The 14,820-nt window shown below is 43.9% G+C and overlaps 1 protein-coding gene across 1 annotated transcript in view; it reads right to left on the bottom strand.

Moving 5' to 3' along the window:
• CDH13 (cadherin 13) overlaps window positions 1-14,820 on the bottom strand; it is a 1,033,853-nt gene that overhangs the window by 645,185 nt on the left and 373,848 nt on the right. The gene's annotated exons all lie outside the window — the stretch shown is intronic.

Genomic DNA, 14,820 nt, shown 5'->3' with positions numbered 1-14,820 from the left:
TCATACCAGTGACGCCTGGACCAGATCAGGACAGTGGCTGGAGAGATGTGAGGGCACTTCCTACAGTTGCATGGCTAGGTCGTGTCCGAGAAGCAGCCATGCTGGCGGAACCGCATGGAGCTCAGGGCCGTTAACATGAGCAGCAGCTGTGACGGCTCATCCGTCACGCTTCCCTCTGCGGTGCGTGTTTACTTAGTGCACGATTCTGTTACTACAGGTATCACCACTTATTGTCTGTATGTGTGTATGCCTGTCTGCCTTCCTCTGTAAACTCTGGGGACCCTGTGGGTAAGCATGGAATTGTATTACCTGCTTTCTTCCCCACCCCCACTTTTGTTTTTTTAGCTCTCTGCTAAACAGTCTCGTTTGTTCGTTTACTAAACCTTTAATTGGAGCGTAACACAGATACAGAAGAGCACATAAATCAGAATGTACAGCTCAGCGAATTTTCACAAAGTGGGCACATCCGTGTGCCCAGCGCCCAGCCCTAGACACAAAATATTACCAGCCCCCCTTCCTCCCCCTCCCCGAGTAGAATCCCTACCCTCCTCCCCAAAGGCTACACTATCCTAACTTCTAATACCATAGATTAGTTTCATTCGTACTTGCACTTCATGCAAATGGAATCGTAGAGTGGGTGCTCATTTGTGTCTGCCCCTTTCACTCAACATTATGTTTGTAAGATCCATCCAAGTGGCTGCAGGTAGCGCAGTTTATCCTCGTCAGTGTATAGAATTCCATTACGTGGCCATACTGCGTCCATTTATGTACTCTACTGTTGATGGGCATATGGGCTATGTCCAGTTTGGGGTTCTTAAAATATTACTACCAGGAACCTTCTTGTGTGTCTTTTAGTGACAATATCTACCTGGGTCCAAGTACACTGTTAAAGCCATATAACTGTCTGCTGAATTAAGCTGATCTTTCTATTCTGGGACCATAATTCTTATGGTGATAATAACCATTTTAGCTGATCATTATAATGGCTAATGTGAATTGAACACTTTCTACACATGCGACTCAGGGCTAAGCATTTTACGTACGTGACTTTATTTAATCTTTACAACAGTTTTGACCCCCTCCCTCCACAGTCTGTAGATAAAGTAACTGAGGCTTCTGAGAGGGCAAAGGAGGTGCCCAGCACGCAGTCTGTAAATCATAAAACCAAGATTTGAACCCTGGTCTGTCCGCTTTTCACCACTACCTGATCTCAGTAAAGACACAGCCCTGTTGTAAAACACTCCCCTCCTGAAATCCCATCAGAACCTGCATATAATGATGTGAGTCCCCAGCTCAGTCCTGCTCTCACGTTCCCACCCAGTCCGGAAGCACTTCCCAGGGTACCAGTGCCACCTCGAGGTCCCTCTGTGTCAGGGCTCCAGCGCCTTTCCTGGCTGCCAAGTCAGCTCTAGGGGCTTCTCTGTAATGTACACACATGGGATCTCTTGGGAGTCTGCAGCTCTCAGACACTTGTTCACTTCCTCTGACCATCTTCGTAGCTAAGAGTGATTGGGCGTGGCTGGGTTCAGGTTCTGGAAGTGAACTATGAAGGAGAGACACGGAGGTTGCTTTCATTGTCACCATCAGTTAGCATCAATCCACTGAAGGCACACTGCTCAGATGACAGGGCCCGCTTGGGAACTTGTTGTCTATTTTGCCAGGATGCTGGTTCTGGCCTTAGTCCCTGGGCAGGATCAAAGAAGACAGTCTCAGCTGGGAAGGGCTGGAGGCTAGGGAAGGCACACAAAGGCTAATATGGTTATTATCACCACAGTAATTATCTTCCCAGAATAGAGAGACTCTGTAGGGGTTCTAGTTTCACAGGTAAATTCCTTCCTTCTTCCCTTCCTTCCTTTTCTCTTTCCTTCCACAAATATTTCCTGAGCCCAGGTTATGCCGGATGTTGGGTTTATAATGTGGAACAAAGATGGACACAGTCCCTGGCTTGAAGTCTAGTATGACGGTGGAGGGGTGGAGATGGACATTAATAGGGGACTTATTACAGGCAGACAGAACCACAACATGTGGAATGGCCCTGTGGCATTCAGGGAGCTGCAAATAAGCCAGTGAGATGGGCACAGAGAGCAAGGGAGAAAGCAAAGAAGAGATAAGCTGGTCCAGGAAATGTGGGGTCTGGAAGGTCACATAAAGACGTATTCCTTGAAGGAAATTGGGACCCGTCCATCACAACTGTAGAACCGACTTTCCTCCTCTTGAGTCTCTCGTACAGCTCTGGCTCCCCATGCAAAATAATGCTCAACACTCAACATCCTCCCTGTCCAAGCTGTCCACTGGCCCCCCACTGGCATCCATCTTCACTCTGTGTCTCCCACATTACCCACTTCCGCACCTCCCAACAGCTACGCTACTCTCCTACCCCTTTGATGGATTGTATCGCTCCCTCTGTGCAGAAGGTAAATACTTCCCAGCTTCTTCACCCTGTTAACTCTATCATTACCTCTATCATTAACTCTATCATTCTTGGAGAGTCAGCTTGGGCCACTTCTCCAAATATCCTCTTTGTGTTTCCAGCATTTCCTGTACATAGTGAATTTTATATCATATCAACAGGTCCACTCTATGTATCTGTTTTCCCCATCAGAACCAAGGGCAGAAATTGGATCTTATTCTTTTATTCATCTCCAGCAATGAACAGAAAGCTTTTCCATACAGGAGGCCATCAATAACAATTCCACTTAATTACTCTCTCGGGGCTAAATGATGCTCTAGTGGTGGTGGTGCAGGGGTACCTCTTCCACACTGGGCGCAGAAGATACTGCAGGCAAGGCTGAGAAGGAAGGCCCCTTATCACCTCTTGTCTTGGTTGAGCCCAGCAGTGGAGCCAGGTAGGACATGAAGAACTCAGCCATGGTCTCCCCTTAGTTCCCCAGGCTCTGTGTGCATCCATTCATGCCAGCACTTAGCCTCCTGTGCTTAGCTTTGCCTTAGCTCACTGGTGAAGTCAGGGGTGGTGCCTTATCTTCCCTCATAATCCCAATAAAGCTTCGCATAGCCACTAAGCATTGCTGGGATCGGTGTGTGAGTGTTGAATGAAGTTTTGACAAAGAACAGTAACTTGTTATTTACTGAGTGGCATCTGAGTGCCAGGCTCTGTGCCCGAGACTGTACATTCAGTCTCTCCTTTTAGCCTCATAGCAATTCTAATCTATAGCAGCATTTCCCCACCTTTTTTCATTATCTCCCCTGACCCAGGAGCGTTTTCAGATGTTTTTGTCTAACAGCCACCATTCTCATGAATCGTCAATGTCATAGACATACTGTATACCAGTTTATTAACTGCATGTATATCTGTACTCTACACACACACACAAAGCACAATTTTTGCCTCTCTCCCAAGAACCCATGTCACCGCTTTGGTGACATACAGCCCCACTGAGAATGCATAATCTACTATAAGCATCATTTCCATATTATGGGAGAAAAGACTGAGCCTTGGAGAGACTGACTAACATGCTCAAGGCCACACACCCAGAAAAGGCAGACACCTGGTCCCAGTCTGATCAGTCTGCATCTACAGTTCAAGCTCTCGGCACATCCATTTCCCAGAAATGATAAATGAGAGGAAAAAGGGCAGCTGCCCCCAGCCTGTCCCCTCAGGCCTCTCACTGATCCCTCCAGGTCGTCAGAGGTACCAGGTGAGGGCACACTGAGAGACCACATCTACATTCAGGACCTGGCACACAGTAGGCCCTCAATATATTCTAGCTCTCTTCCCAACTTGTGCTATCAAGTACCTAGGGTTGCATAATGGGGTCTTATGTATTTTAGACAGCTTTTACCAGTTCAGGAGTGAGTGCTTTAGACTGTGGGTCTTTTTCAAGGCTATGAGAATCACCTAGAGAATATTTTTTAAAAGTAGCAATACCTGTCCCAACTCCGAACCGAGATTCTGACATAGCTAGGCTGGGGTCCAGGCACTAGTATCTCTTTAAGACTCCCCAGATGAATCTAATGCAGCCAGGGCCAAGAACTAGGACCTTGGACAATGGATTCCTTGTCAAGATGCCAGGTTTCCACATTTCCCAGCGATTCCTGGCACAGAGAAGAGGGTGGGGACCTATCATGCCAGGAACTGCTATTCTCGTGCCCTAAGAAGCAGCAGTTTTAATGGTAGGTTTCTAAGTCCTTTTCCAATCCTGGCTCATGTATAGTGGCCCTGAGACCTTGGGAAAGCCACCTGTCCCTTTAACCAAGGAACAAACAACAGTACCTCCCCTCATAGGTACTATAATTCTTACGGTGAGCATTAAACAAGATATGTACCTAGGTACATAAAGCACTTTGGACAGACCCTGGTGCCCCATGAATAAGAACTATTCTCATCATTATTCCTGTAATTCTGGGCATTAAAGGAGCTTCACTTTCCTTTTCTACACAGCTTCCTTCTTCTAGCTGGTTTTCTGCCTGCCTCCTGGGTCCTTCCGCCTCCTTCTAGGCAGGTACCCGTGTTCTGGCCTATGCGGTTACCATGGGGATGGTTACTACAGACATTTCTGCTGAGGCTAAAGGAGTGAGGCAGATGATTCTGATCCAAACTTGCCCATCTTTGGATCCTCCCACTTTTCTTGGCAAAGCCCTACCTGTCTCACATGAGAAGTCATGAAGGAAAAATGACATCAAAGGAGTGAAATTACAGTGCCTGCCCATAGTGGACGCCACAAAGTGATATTAAATATTCTTCAAATGATTGTTTGTAAAGATAAGAGGCCAAAAATCCAAGTCATTCTCTTTTCTAAAAGAGCGACGCTGTGCTGAGAGTCTTCTATTCATGATTGCGGTGAATCCTCACATTACGCATTTGATGTGAGGACTTTTTTCCTCTGGCAGCCGAGACCTAGTGTGGCCAAATGAGGTTAAGGCCAGTTAGTCTAGGCTAGTCTGCCTAAGCAAATGTGCTCCTTCCTAAAAACCAACTAGCTTCCAGATTCACAGTCTAGCCATACTTTCACACCTGATCTATTATTCATTTAATATTTTTCTTTTAATTGACTGACATTTTCATTTACAAAATTATTTGAAGATAATCTTTATAGTACATGATGAATGTGCCAAATGTGTTTTTTTTCTAAAAATAAATTTAAGAAGTCAAGTAAAAACATATGTTTGTCCATGTATGCACTAAAACCCTCACAATGATGTGTGTTCCATTCTCCAGAAATGCTGGCTTGGGCTATATTCCTCCCTCATTTGAACAAATGCATGCCTGGCTCTACCCTACTCAGGCTTAAAATCTAGGAGGGCTCTGATATAATTATATATGATTATCTGATATAATCTAGGAGAGCTTCTGATATTTGAAATAATATATACAACATGAGTAATGAGGTCATGAGAAAGACGAAAACCTTAGAAAAGGCACAAATCTAGACCACTCCGACGATCGTGTTTTAATATTAATCAAAACAGAAATAGGTCACAACACTCTTTGTTTCTTCGTCCCCCTGAAGGAAACAGACTCTACTTCCCCACTGATTGTAATCTCCCCTTAAATTTCCTATTACAGGGCACAATTGATAGGATCAGCCCTGCATTGTCGTACATTATGAACTTTGTTGACACAATCAAAATGTCAGTGATTCTCAAACTTTTAAATAGAGATCAAGCCAGTGCATGTTTCAGGGTGCAGAGTTCAAAGAACACATGAAGGATGAAATTGAATAGTCTATGTCTATTTTTTTAAAAAAATAGATGTTTCTATAGAGACAACCTCCTAAGTAGCTCAGAATAACACCATGAAGATAATTGAAAGGAAAAATTCTAATAAACAATTAAACTTGTGAACAAATATTGAAAACCTCTATCTGAGGGGGAAAAGGAGCCATCTGTACTATTCTGAACCTACAAAGGACTTCCTTACATAGCTTATCACTAGTACTTAAAAGAGCTTCTGGAAAAAAAATTATATATATAATATAGTACACATGGGGATTTACTGGAATCAATTGCACAACATCATTCTTTGAAATAATCTTTGAACACCCTAGGAGAAGGAAGGGGGGAAGTAAAAGGTCCCCACCTGGGGGAAAAATGCAAATTAGGCGAATGGCACCACTCAGAGTTTCAATTATGCTTTCAGCGTGTTTCCACTCAAAATGTCCTCTGGGCTTAATGCAAATGTCACAAAAGACAAACTTTAGCTGGGAGACAAAACCACAATTGAAATGGGTAGTTTGGCATGTGAATTAAGGGGCTTAATCTTCCTGACCTTGATTTTATGCTTTTCTATTTCTTTCTTTTGAATGTGGTTCTTAGGGATGGAAATGGAAAAGGCATAGAATCCTTACCATCTAGAAATGTGTGAGGAAGCAAATTAAGCCATATTATGATCCCAGAAAATGTAACAATGCAGATGGATTTAAATTTATCTGCAAAATAAAGAGCAGGCCTGCTCATGTAGGTAGGTATGAACTAAATATGGAATCTGTGCTATTCTTATAAGTGTTCTGGGGTGAGTCTGTGATCCATGCACTCGTATCTTACATGGGCAAATGGTCCTAAACACATTATTCACATTTGTAGAGACTGGTCTACACATAACTTTAGGGCCTCTCAGAGTTGGTGGCCTGGTGGAGTCTTGGTGGCCAAGACTCCACTTGTACACGTGTGTGGGGATGTGTGACGATCAGTAGTAGTGTGGGGTTGGAACCAGTCAACCTGGGACGTGTATTCCTCCCACAGTCAGATGCACTTGGATCTACTTCTAGCAACCTATACTTGCACACGGAAGAGAATGGCTCTGTTTCAGCAGTATGCTGGTAAAAAAAAGAAAACAAACAAAAATGCAGAATGTACGTTGTTTACTCCCTCTTAAGACTGTACCACATATCTTGGTACTCATAGCTCAGTTAGTCAAACAGAATTCAATTCAATTCAATTGCTCCATTTAGCACGAAGGGCCTGCATATCCATTGATCTGCAGAGTCTTCGCTGGGGCACGGAAAGCCATGCCTTTCTAACAACTAAAATAGCACTTAGTTCAGAAACATCAGATGGACTCTGCCCAGGATACACACCATCAGTTAATTGCTTTTCACACCCTCAGTAGGGTCCAACTTTCTTTGAAAGAACTCAAAGGACTTTAGTCCAGAGGCTCTTTGGATTTGCCCAAGTGAGAGAAACAGAAAACATTTTCTTCTGCTTCTCAGAACACCCTCATTACTCAAGTCTTCTAGTCAATCAAGGTTTCATTAACATATGTTCAGTCCCACCCACGTTGGACCAGATCCCTGTATGATACATCCTCCAGCCTTGATTTTGTCTACCCTCCTGATTCCTGAATGCACGGAACCATATCCTGTGTTCCATGTTTGGCCTGGAGTCAGCATTGACATCCACAGAGCTTCTGTAAGGTTCTTGTCATGCTCCTAATCATGACTGATTATCCCAGCAGTGGATGTCACCTCCAAAGGCTGTGTAGATCTGATAGGTGCAGAATGCACATAAAACGGTCCTAATTCATCCCATGTGTCAATCCCAAGTTTGATAAAATAGAGTTTCAATTCTATCATGTCAGCCAAAGACATCATAATGAATGATTCCATCAAGTGATCTTCAGCAGAAACCTATTTTTTGCCATGTAAACCCTTAAGGGACTCCTCCTGGAAAAAGAGCCCACATCTGCTTGCAGGGGATTTTCTCTACCTACCATTAAAAACTGAGCTGCTAGCTCTGGATTTAGTCTTTTCTGCCAGGGTCTTACATTTTCCTCTTGCTACTGATTTTTTTTTAAAACACAGCAGGTTGTTTTCTGAAAAAATGCTACGCAGTTTCTATCCCATGGTGGTTATAATCACTATGAATTTGTATCTCAGATTGGAATTTATATGGCACAGTGCCTGACACAGTACATACTCAGTCCTGTTTGTTGAACGAATAAATAGCAGAACTGTAATTTGGTAGATAAGCACATTTGAAACTCCCCAAACAAAACTGAGAAGGATGGCCCAAACTCATGTAAAGATTTGAGTAAGCTGGCTTGAAAGTCACCTGATCATTGAAACGGGAATCACTGATTCAGCAACTTTGAGAATCACCAAGTCTCAGATTTACAGAGATTCCCTCTGATTTCATATTACTAGCCTATGTCTCTTACTCAGTTCTCAGTTTTTGATTTATCTAGTAATTATGTGTACACATGTCTCCCTCTCTGAGTATCTATAGGGTAAGTTAATGAGAAAAGAAACTTGCTCCACTATAACTTATATTTGATCTTGCTGTTGGAGCTGTCTGGAGACATGTAGCAGAGTGTCCTGGCTGAGCCTAGATTGAGATTCAGATCCTGACGGTGTATGCTGCTCTGGCAGTACCGTGATTTCCCAAATACCCCCATACGCCATGAGGACACATACATATAGAGAAAGGGACCTTTAAGAAGGTGGACCACAGAGGCGGCGGAGTCAAGATGGCAGACTAGGAGAACATGGAGTTCGCGTCTCTGCATAACTAGGTCACCTACCAGGCACCAGTGGGGGACCACAGACACTTAAGGGGACCGGAGGAACACCAGCAACCAGGTAGGACTTGCGGGAGAGTGAGTGGGGAGGAGAAGTGGAGGCGGGATGGGACCGGCGCCCCTGAGGGGAGGCTGGGCAAGAGAAAGGGGTCCCACGCCCGGAGGGGGATGGGGGTGGGGGCACCGCTGGGAGGGCAGAGGACCAGAAGGGAGCGTGGCCAGCATTTCCCCTGCCCACCTGGGCCCCCGGGAGCCTGCTGAGATCCCGGGCCTGATCCTCTGCCCACCCAGGCCCCCTCCGGCCGCATGGCTGCCGAGGGAGTGTGAGGGAGGAAAGGGGAGGCAAGTGTAAAGGCCGGACAAACGGGACCAGCACCCCTGAGGGGCGGCTGTGGGGGGAGGAGTTCCCACACCCAGTGGGGCCCACCCACGGTTAGGGGTCCAGTGATGACTGGGGACACCCTCAGGAGGGGGGGGAACAGAAGGGAGCGTGGCCAGCACTTTCGCCGCCTGCCTGGGCACCGGGGAGCCTGTTGGGCTCCCAGGCCTAAACCCACGCCCTCAGAGGCTCCCTCCAGGAGTGAGCCTCCTGGAGGCCTAGGCCTCGCCCCTACACCCCCACCCAGGGCCCTACCTCTGCACGGGGCACTCCAAGAACCCCTCTGAGACCTCTCCAACCGTCCACACACCCTCAGGCCGGGCCTTACCTCCAAACTGCAGAACTCCACACTCTGAGGAGCCCCTCAGGCTGCGCTGCCTTTTTCCCAAAATGCACAGGTCCTGAGACTAGGCCCCGCCCCACGCTTAAACGTCACCCCGCCTAGGCCCCACCCCCCCTAAAACCCGCCCCTGCCTAAGTTCCACCCCCCCTAAGCTCCACCCCCCCAGCCAAGGCCTTTTTTTTTTTTCTCTTTTAGGGTGTGGTTCTCTTTTACCTTGTTGTTGTTGATTCATTTATATTTTTATTTGCTCTAATAAATCTTTTATTTTCCTAATTTTATTTTACTCTTTGTACTTTGTTATTGTTCTGTGCCTTTTGGCTTGTTCCTTTTTTTCCTTTTTTCTGTTGTGGTTCTGTTTTACCTTGCTGTAGTTGTTTCAATTATATTTTTATTTTTCCTAATATATTTTTTACCTTTCTAATTTTGTTTTATTTTTTATTCTTTGTTATTGTATTGTTCCTTTTTGTTCTTTTCTTTCACAGCACCGCATGGCTTGTGGGATATTGGTTCCCCAGCCAGGGGTCAGGCCTGAGCTCCTGTGGTGGGAGAGCTGAGTCCAAACCACTGGATTAACAGAGAACCTCAGACCCCAGGGAATAGTAATCAGAGTGAGGCCTCCTGGAGGTCCTCATAGAGGCACCAAGATCAGGCTCTGCCCAACTGCCTGCAAACTACAGTGCTAGAAGCCTCAGGCCAAACAACCAGTAAGACAGCAATATAGCCCCACCCATCAAAAAATATGAGACAACAAAAAAATATGTTACAGACGAAGGAGCAAGGTAAAAACCTACAAGACCAAATAAATGAAGAGGCAATAGGAAAGTCACCTGGAAAAGAATTTGGAGTAATGATAGTAAAGATGATCCAAAATCTCAGAAACAGAATGGAGAAAATACAAGAAATGTTAAGGACCTAGAAGAACTAAAGCGCAAACAAACAGTGACGAACAACACAATAACTGAAATTAAAAATACTCTAGAAGCAATCAATAGCAGAATAACTGAGGTAGAAGAATGGATAAGTGAGTTGGAAGAGAAAATGGTGGAAATAACTGCTGTGGAGCAGAGTAAAGAAAACAGAATGAAAATAATTGAGGACAGTCTCAGAGACCTCTGGGACAACACTAAACACACCAATATTCAAATTATAGGGGTCCCAGAAGAAGAAGAGAAAGAGAAAATATTTGAAGAGATTATAGTTGAAAACTTCCCTAACATGGGAAATGAAATAGCCACCTAAGTCCAGGAAGCGCAGAGAGTCCCATACAGGATAAACCCCAGGAGAAACATACCCAGACACATAGTAATCAAACTAACAAAAATTAAATTCAAAGAAAAAATATTAAAAGCAGCAAGGGAGGCTGGGAGCTGAGGCTCGGGTTTCAGTTGGAGCGCAGGGAGAAGACTGGTGGTGTGAACACAGCCTGAAGGGGTTAGGGCACCAGGGCTAGCCGGGAGGGAGTCCAGGGAAAAGTCTGGACCTGCCGAAGAGGCAAGAGACTTTTTCTTCCCTCTTTGTTTCCTGGAGTGCGAGGAGAGGGGATTAAGCGCGCTGCTTAAAGGAGCTCCAGAGATGGGCGCGAGCCGCGGCTAACAGCGCGGACCCCACAGACGGGCATGAGACACCAAGAAGCCTGTGTGGGAGCACAGGTCACTATACACACCACCCTTCCAGGGAGCCTGTGCAGCCCTCCACTGCCAGGGTCCCGGGATGCAGGGACAACTTCCCCGGGAGAACGCACGGCCCACCTCAGGCTGGTGCAACGTCATGCCAGCCTCTGCCGCCACAGGCTTGCCTGGCATCATGCCTCTCCCTCCCCCCGGCCTGAGTGAGCCAGAGCCCCTGAATCAGCTGCTCCTTTAACCCCGTCCTGTCTGAGCAAAGAACAGACGCCCTCCGGTGACATACACAGAGAGGCGGGGCCAAATCCAAAGCTGGGCCCCGGGAGCTGTTCGAACAAAGAAGAGAAAGGGAAATCTCTCCCAGCAGCCTCAGGAGCAGCGGATTAAATCTCCAAAATCAACTTGATGTACACCCTGCATCTGTGGAATACCTGAATAGACAACGAATCATCCCAAATTGCGGAGGTGGACTTTGAGAGCAAGATTTATTATTTTCTCTCCTTTTCCTCTTTTTGTGAGTGTGTATGCGTCTGTGTGAGATTTTGGCTGTATAGCTTTGCTTACACCATTTATCCTAGGGTTCTATCCGTCCGTTTTTTTTTTTTTTTACTTAAAAAAATTTTTTTTCTTAATAATTACTTTTTACTTTAATAACTTTATTTTATCTTACTTTATTTTATTTTCTTTTATCCTCTTTCTCCCTTCCTTCTTTCCTCCCTCCCTCCCTCTCTCTCTCTCTCTTTCTTTCTTTCTTTCTTTCTACTTTCTCTCCCTTTTATTCTGAGCCGTGTGGATGAAAGCCTCTTGATGCTGCAGCCAGGAGTCAGTGCTGTGCCTCTGAGGTGGAAAAGCCAACTTCAGGACACTGGTCCACAAGAGACCTCCCAGCTCCACATAATATCAAACGGTGAAAAACTCCCAGAGATCTCCATCTCAACACGAACACCCAGCTTCACTCAATGACTAGCAAGCCACAGTGCTGGACACCCTATGCCAAACAACTAGCAAGACAGGAACACAATCCCACCCATTAGCAGAGAGGCTGCCTAAAATCATAATAAGTCCACAGACACCCCAAAACACACCAGCAGACGTGGACCTGCCCACCAGAGAGACAAGATCCAGCCTCATCCACCAGAACACAGGCACTAGTCCCCTCCACCTGGAAGCCTACACAACCCACTGAACCAACTTTAGCCACTGGGGACAGACACCAAAAACAACGGGAACTATGAACCTGCAGCCTGCAAAAAGGAGACCCCAAACACAGTAAGATAAGCAAAATGAGAAGACAGAAAAACACACAGCAGATGAAGGAGCAAGATAAAAACCCACCAGACCTAACAAATGAAGAGGAAATAGGCAGTCTACCTGAAAAACAATTCAGAGTGATGATAGTAAAGATGATCCAAACTCTTGGAAACAGAATAGAGAAAATAAAAGAAATGTGTAACAAGGACCTAGAAGAACTAAAGAGGAAACAAGCAACGATGAACAGCACAATAAATGAAATGAAAAATACTCTAGAAGGGATCAATAGCAGAATAACTGAGGCAGAAGAACAGATAAGTGACCTGGAAGATAAAATAGTGGAAATAACTACTGCAGAGCAGAATAAAGAAAAAAGAATGAAAAGAACTGAGGACAGTCTCAGAGACCTCTGGGACAACATTAAACGCACCAACATTCGAATTATAGGGGTTCCAGAAGAAGAAGAGAAAAAGAAAGGGACTGAGCAAATATTTGAAGAGATTATAGTTGAAAATTGCCCTAATATGGGAAAGGAAATAGTTAATCAAGTCCAGGAAGCACAGAGAGTCCCATACAGTCCAAGGAGAAACACGCCAAGACACATATTAATCAAACTGTCAAAAATAAATACAAAGAAAACATATTAAAAGCAGCAAGGGAAAAACAACAAATAACACACAAGGGAATCCCATAAGGTTAACAGCTGATATTTCAGCAGAAACTCTGCAAGCCAGAAGGGACTGGCAGGACATATTTAAAGTGATGAAGGAGAACAACCTATGACCAAGATTACTCTAACCAGAAAGGATCTTATTCAGATTTGATGGAGAAATTAAAACCTTTACAGACAAGCAAAAGCTGAGAGTTCAGCACCACCAAACCAGCTTTACAACAAGTGCTAAATGATCTTTTCTAGGCAAGAAACACAAGAGAAGGAAAAGACCTACAATAACAAACCCAAAACAATTAAGAAAATGGGAATAGGAACATACATATCGATAATTACCTTAAATGTAAATGGATTAAATGCTCCCACCAAAAGACACAGACTGGCTGAATGGATACAAAAACAAGACCCATATATATGCTGTCTACAAGACACCCACTTCAGACCTAGAGGCACATACAGACTGAAAGTGAGGGGATGGAAAAAGATATTCCATGCAAATGGAAACAAAAAGAAAGCTGGAGTAGCAATTCTCATACCAGACAAAATAGACTTTAAAATAAACACTATTAGAAGAGACAAAGAAGGACACATAATGATCAAGGGATCGATCCAAGAAGAAGATATAACAATTGTAAATATTTATGCACCCAACATAGGAGCACCTCAATACATAAGGCAAATACTAACAGCCATAAAAGGGGAAACAGACAGTAACACATTCATAGTAGGGGACTTTAACACCCCACTTTCACCAATGGGCAGATCATCCAAAATGAAACTAAATAAGGAAACACAAGCTTTATATGATACATTAAACAAGATGGACTTAATTGATATTTATAGGACATTCCACCCAAAAACAACAGAATACACATTTTTCTCAAGTGCTCATGGAACATTCTCCAGGATAGATCATATCTTGGGTCACAAATCAAGCCTTGGTAAATTTAAGAAAACTGAAATTGTATCAAGTATCTTTTCCGACCACAACACTATGAGACTAGATATCGATTACAGGAAAAGATCTGTAAAAAATACAAACACATGGAGGCTAAACAATGCACTACTTAATAACGAAGTGATCACTAAAGAAATTGAAGAGGAAATCAAAAAATACCTAGAAACAAATGACAATGGAGACACGACAACCCAAAACCTATGGGATGCAGCAAAAGCAGTTCTAAGAGGGAAGTTTATAGCAATACAATCCTAGCTTAAGAAACAGTAAACATCTCGAATAAACAACCTAAACTTGCACCAAAAGCAATTAGAGAAAGAAGAACAAAAAAGCCCCAAAGTTAGCAGAAGGAAAGAAATCATAAAGATCAAATCAGAAATAAATGAAAAAGAAATGAAGGAAATGATAGCAAAGATCAATAAAACTAAAAGCTGGTTCTCTGAAGTTAAACAAAATTGATAAACCATTAGCCAGACTCATCAAGAAAAAAAGGGAGAAGACTCAAATCAATAGAATTAAAAATGAAAAAGGAGAAGTAACAACTGACACTGCAGAAATACAAAAGATCATGAGAGATTACTACAAGCAACTCTATGCCAATAAAATGGACAAACTGGAAGAAATGGACAAATTCTTAGAAATGCACAACCTGCCAAGACTGAATCAGGAAGAAATAGAAAATATGATCAGACCAATCACAAGCACTGAAATTGAAACTGTGATTAAAAATCTTCCAACAAACAAAAGCCCAGGACCACATGGCTTCACAGGCGAATTCTATCAAACATTTAGAGAAGAGCTAACACCTATCCTTTTCAAAGTCTTCCAAAATATAGCAGAGGGAGGAACACTCCCAAACTCATTCTACGAGGCCACCATCACCCTGATACCAAAACCAGACAAGGATGTCACAAAGAAAGAAAACTACAGAAAAATATCACTGATAAACATAGATGCAAAAATCCTCAACAAAATACTAGCAAACAGAATCCAACAGCACATTAAAAGGATCACACACCATGATCAAGTGCGGTTTATTCCAGGAATGCAAGGATTCTTCAATATATGCAAATCAATCAATGTGATACACCATATTAACAAATTGAAGGAGAAAAACCATATGA

Source organism: Globicephala melas, chromosome 19, assembly GCF_963455315.2.
Source record: "Globicephala melas chromosome 19, mGloMel1.2, whole genome shotgun sequence".
Classification (NCBI taxonomy): domain Eukaryota; kingdom Metazoa; phylum Chordata; class Mammalia; order Artiodactyla; family Delphinidae; genus Globicephala; species Globicephala melas.
Note: the sequence above shows the minus strand (reverse complement) of the source record. Positions and strands in the feature narration are given on the sequence as shown.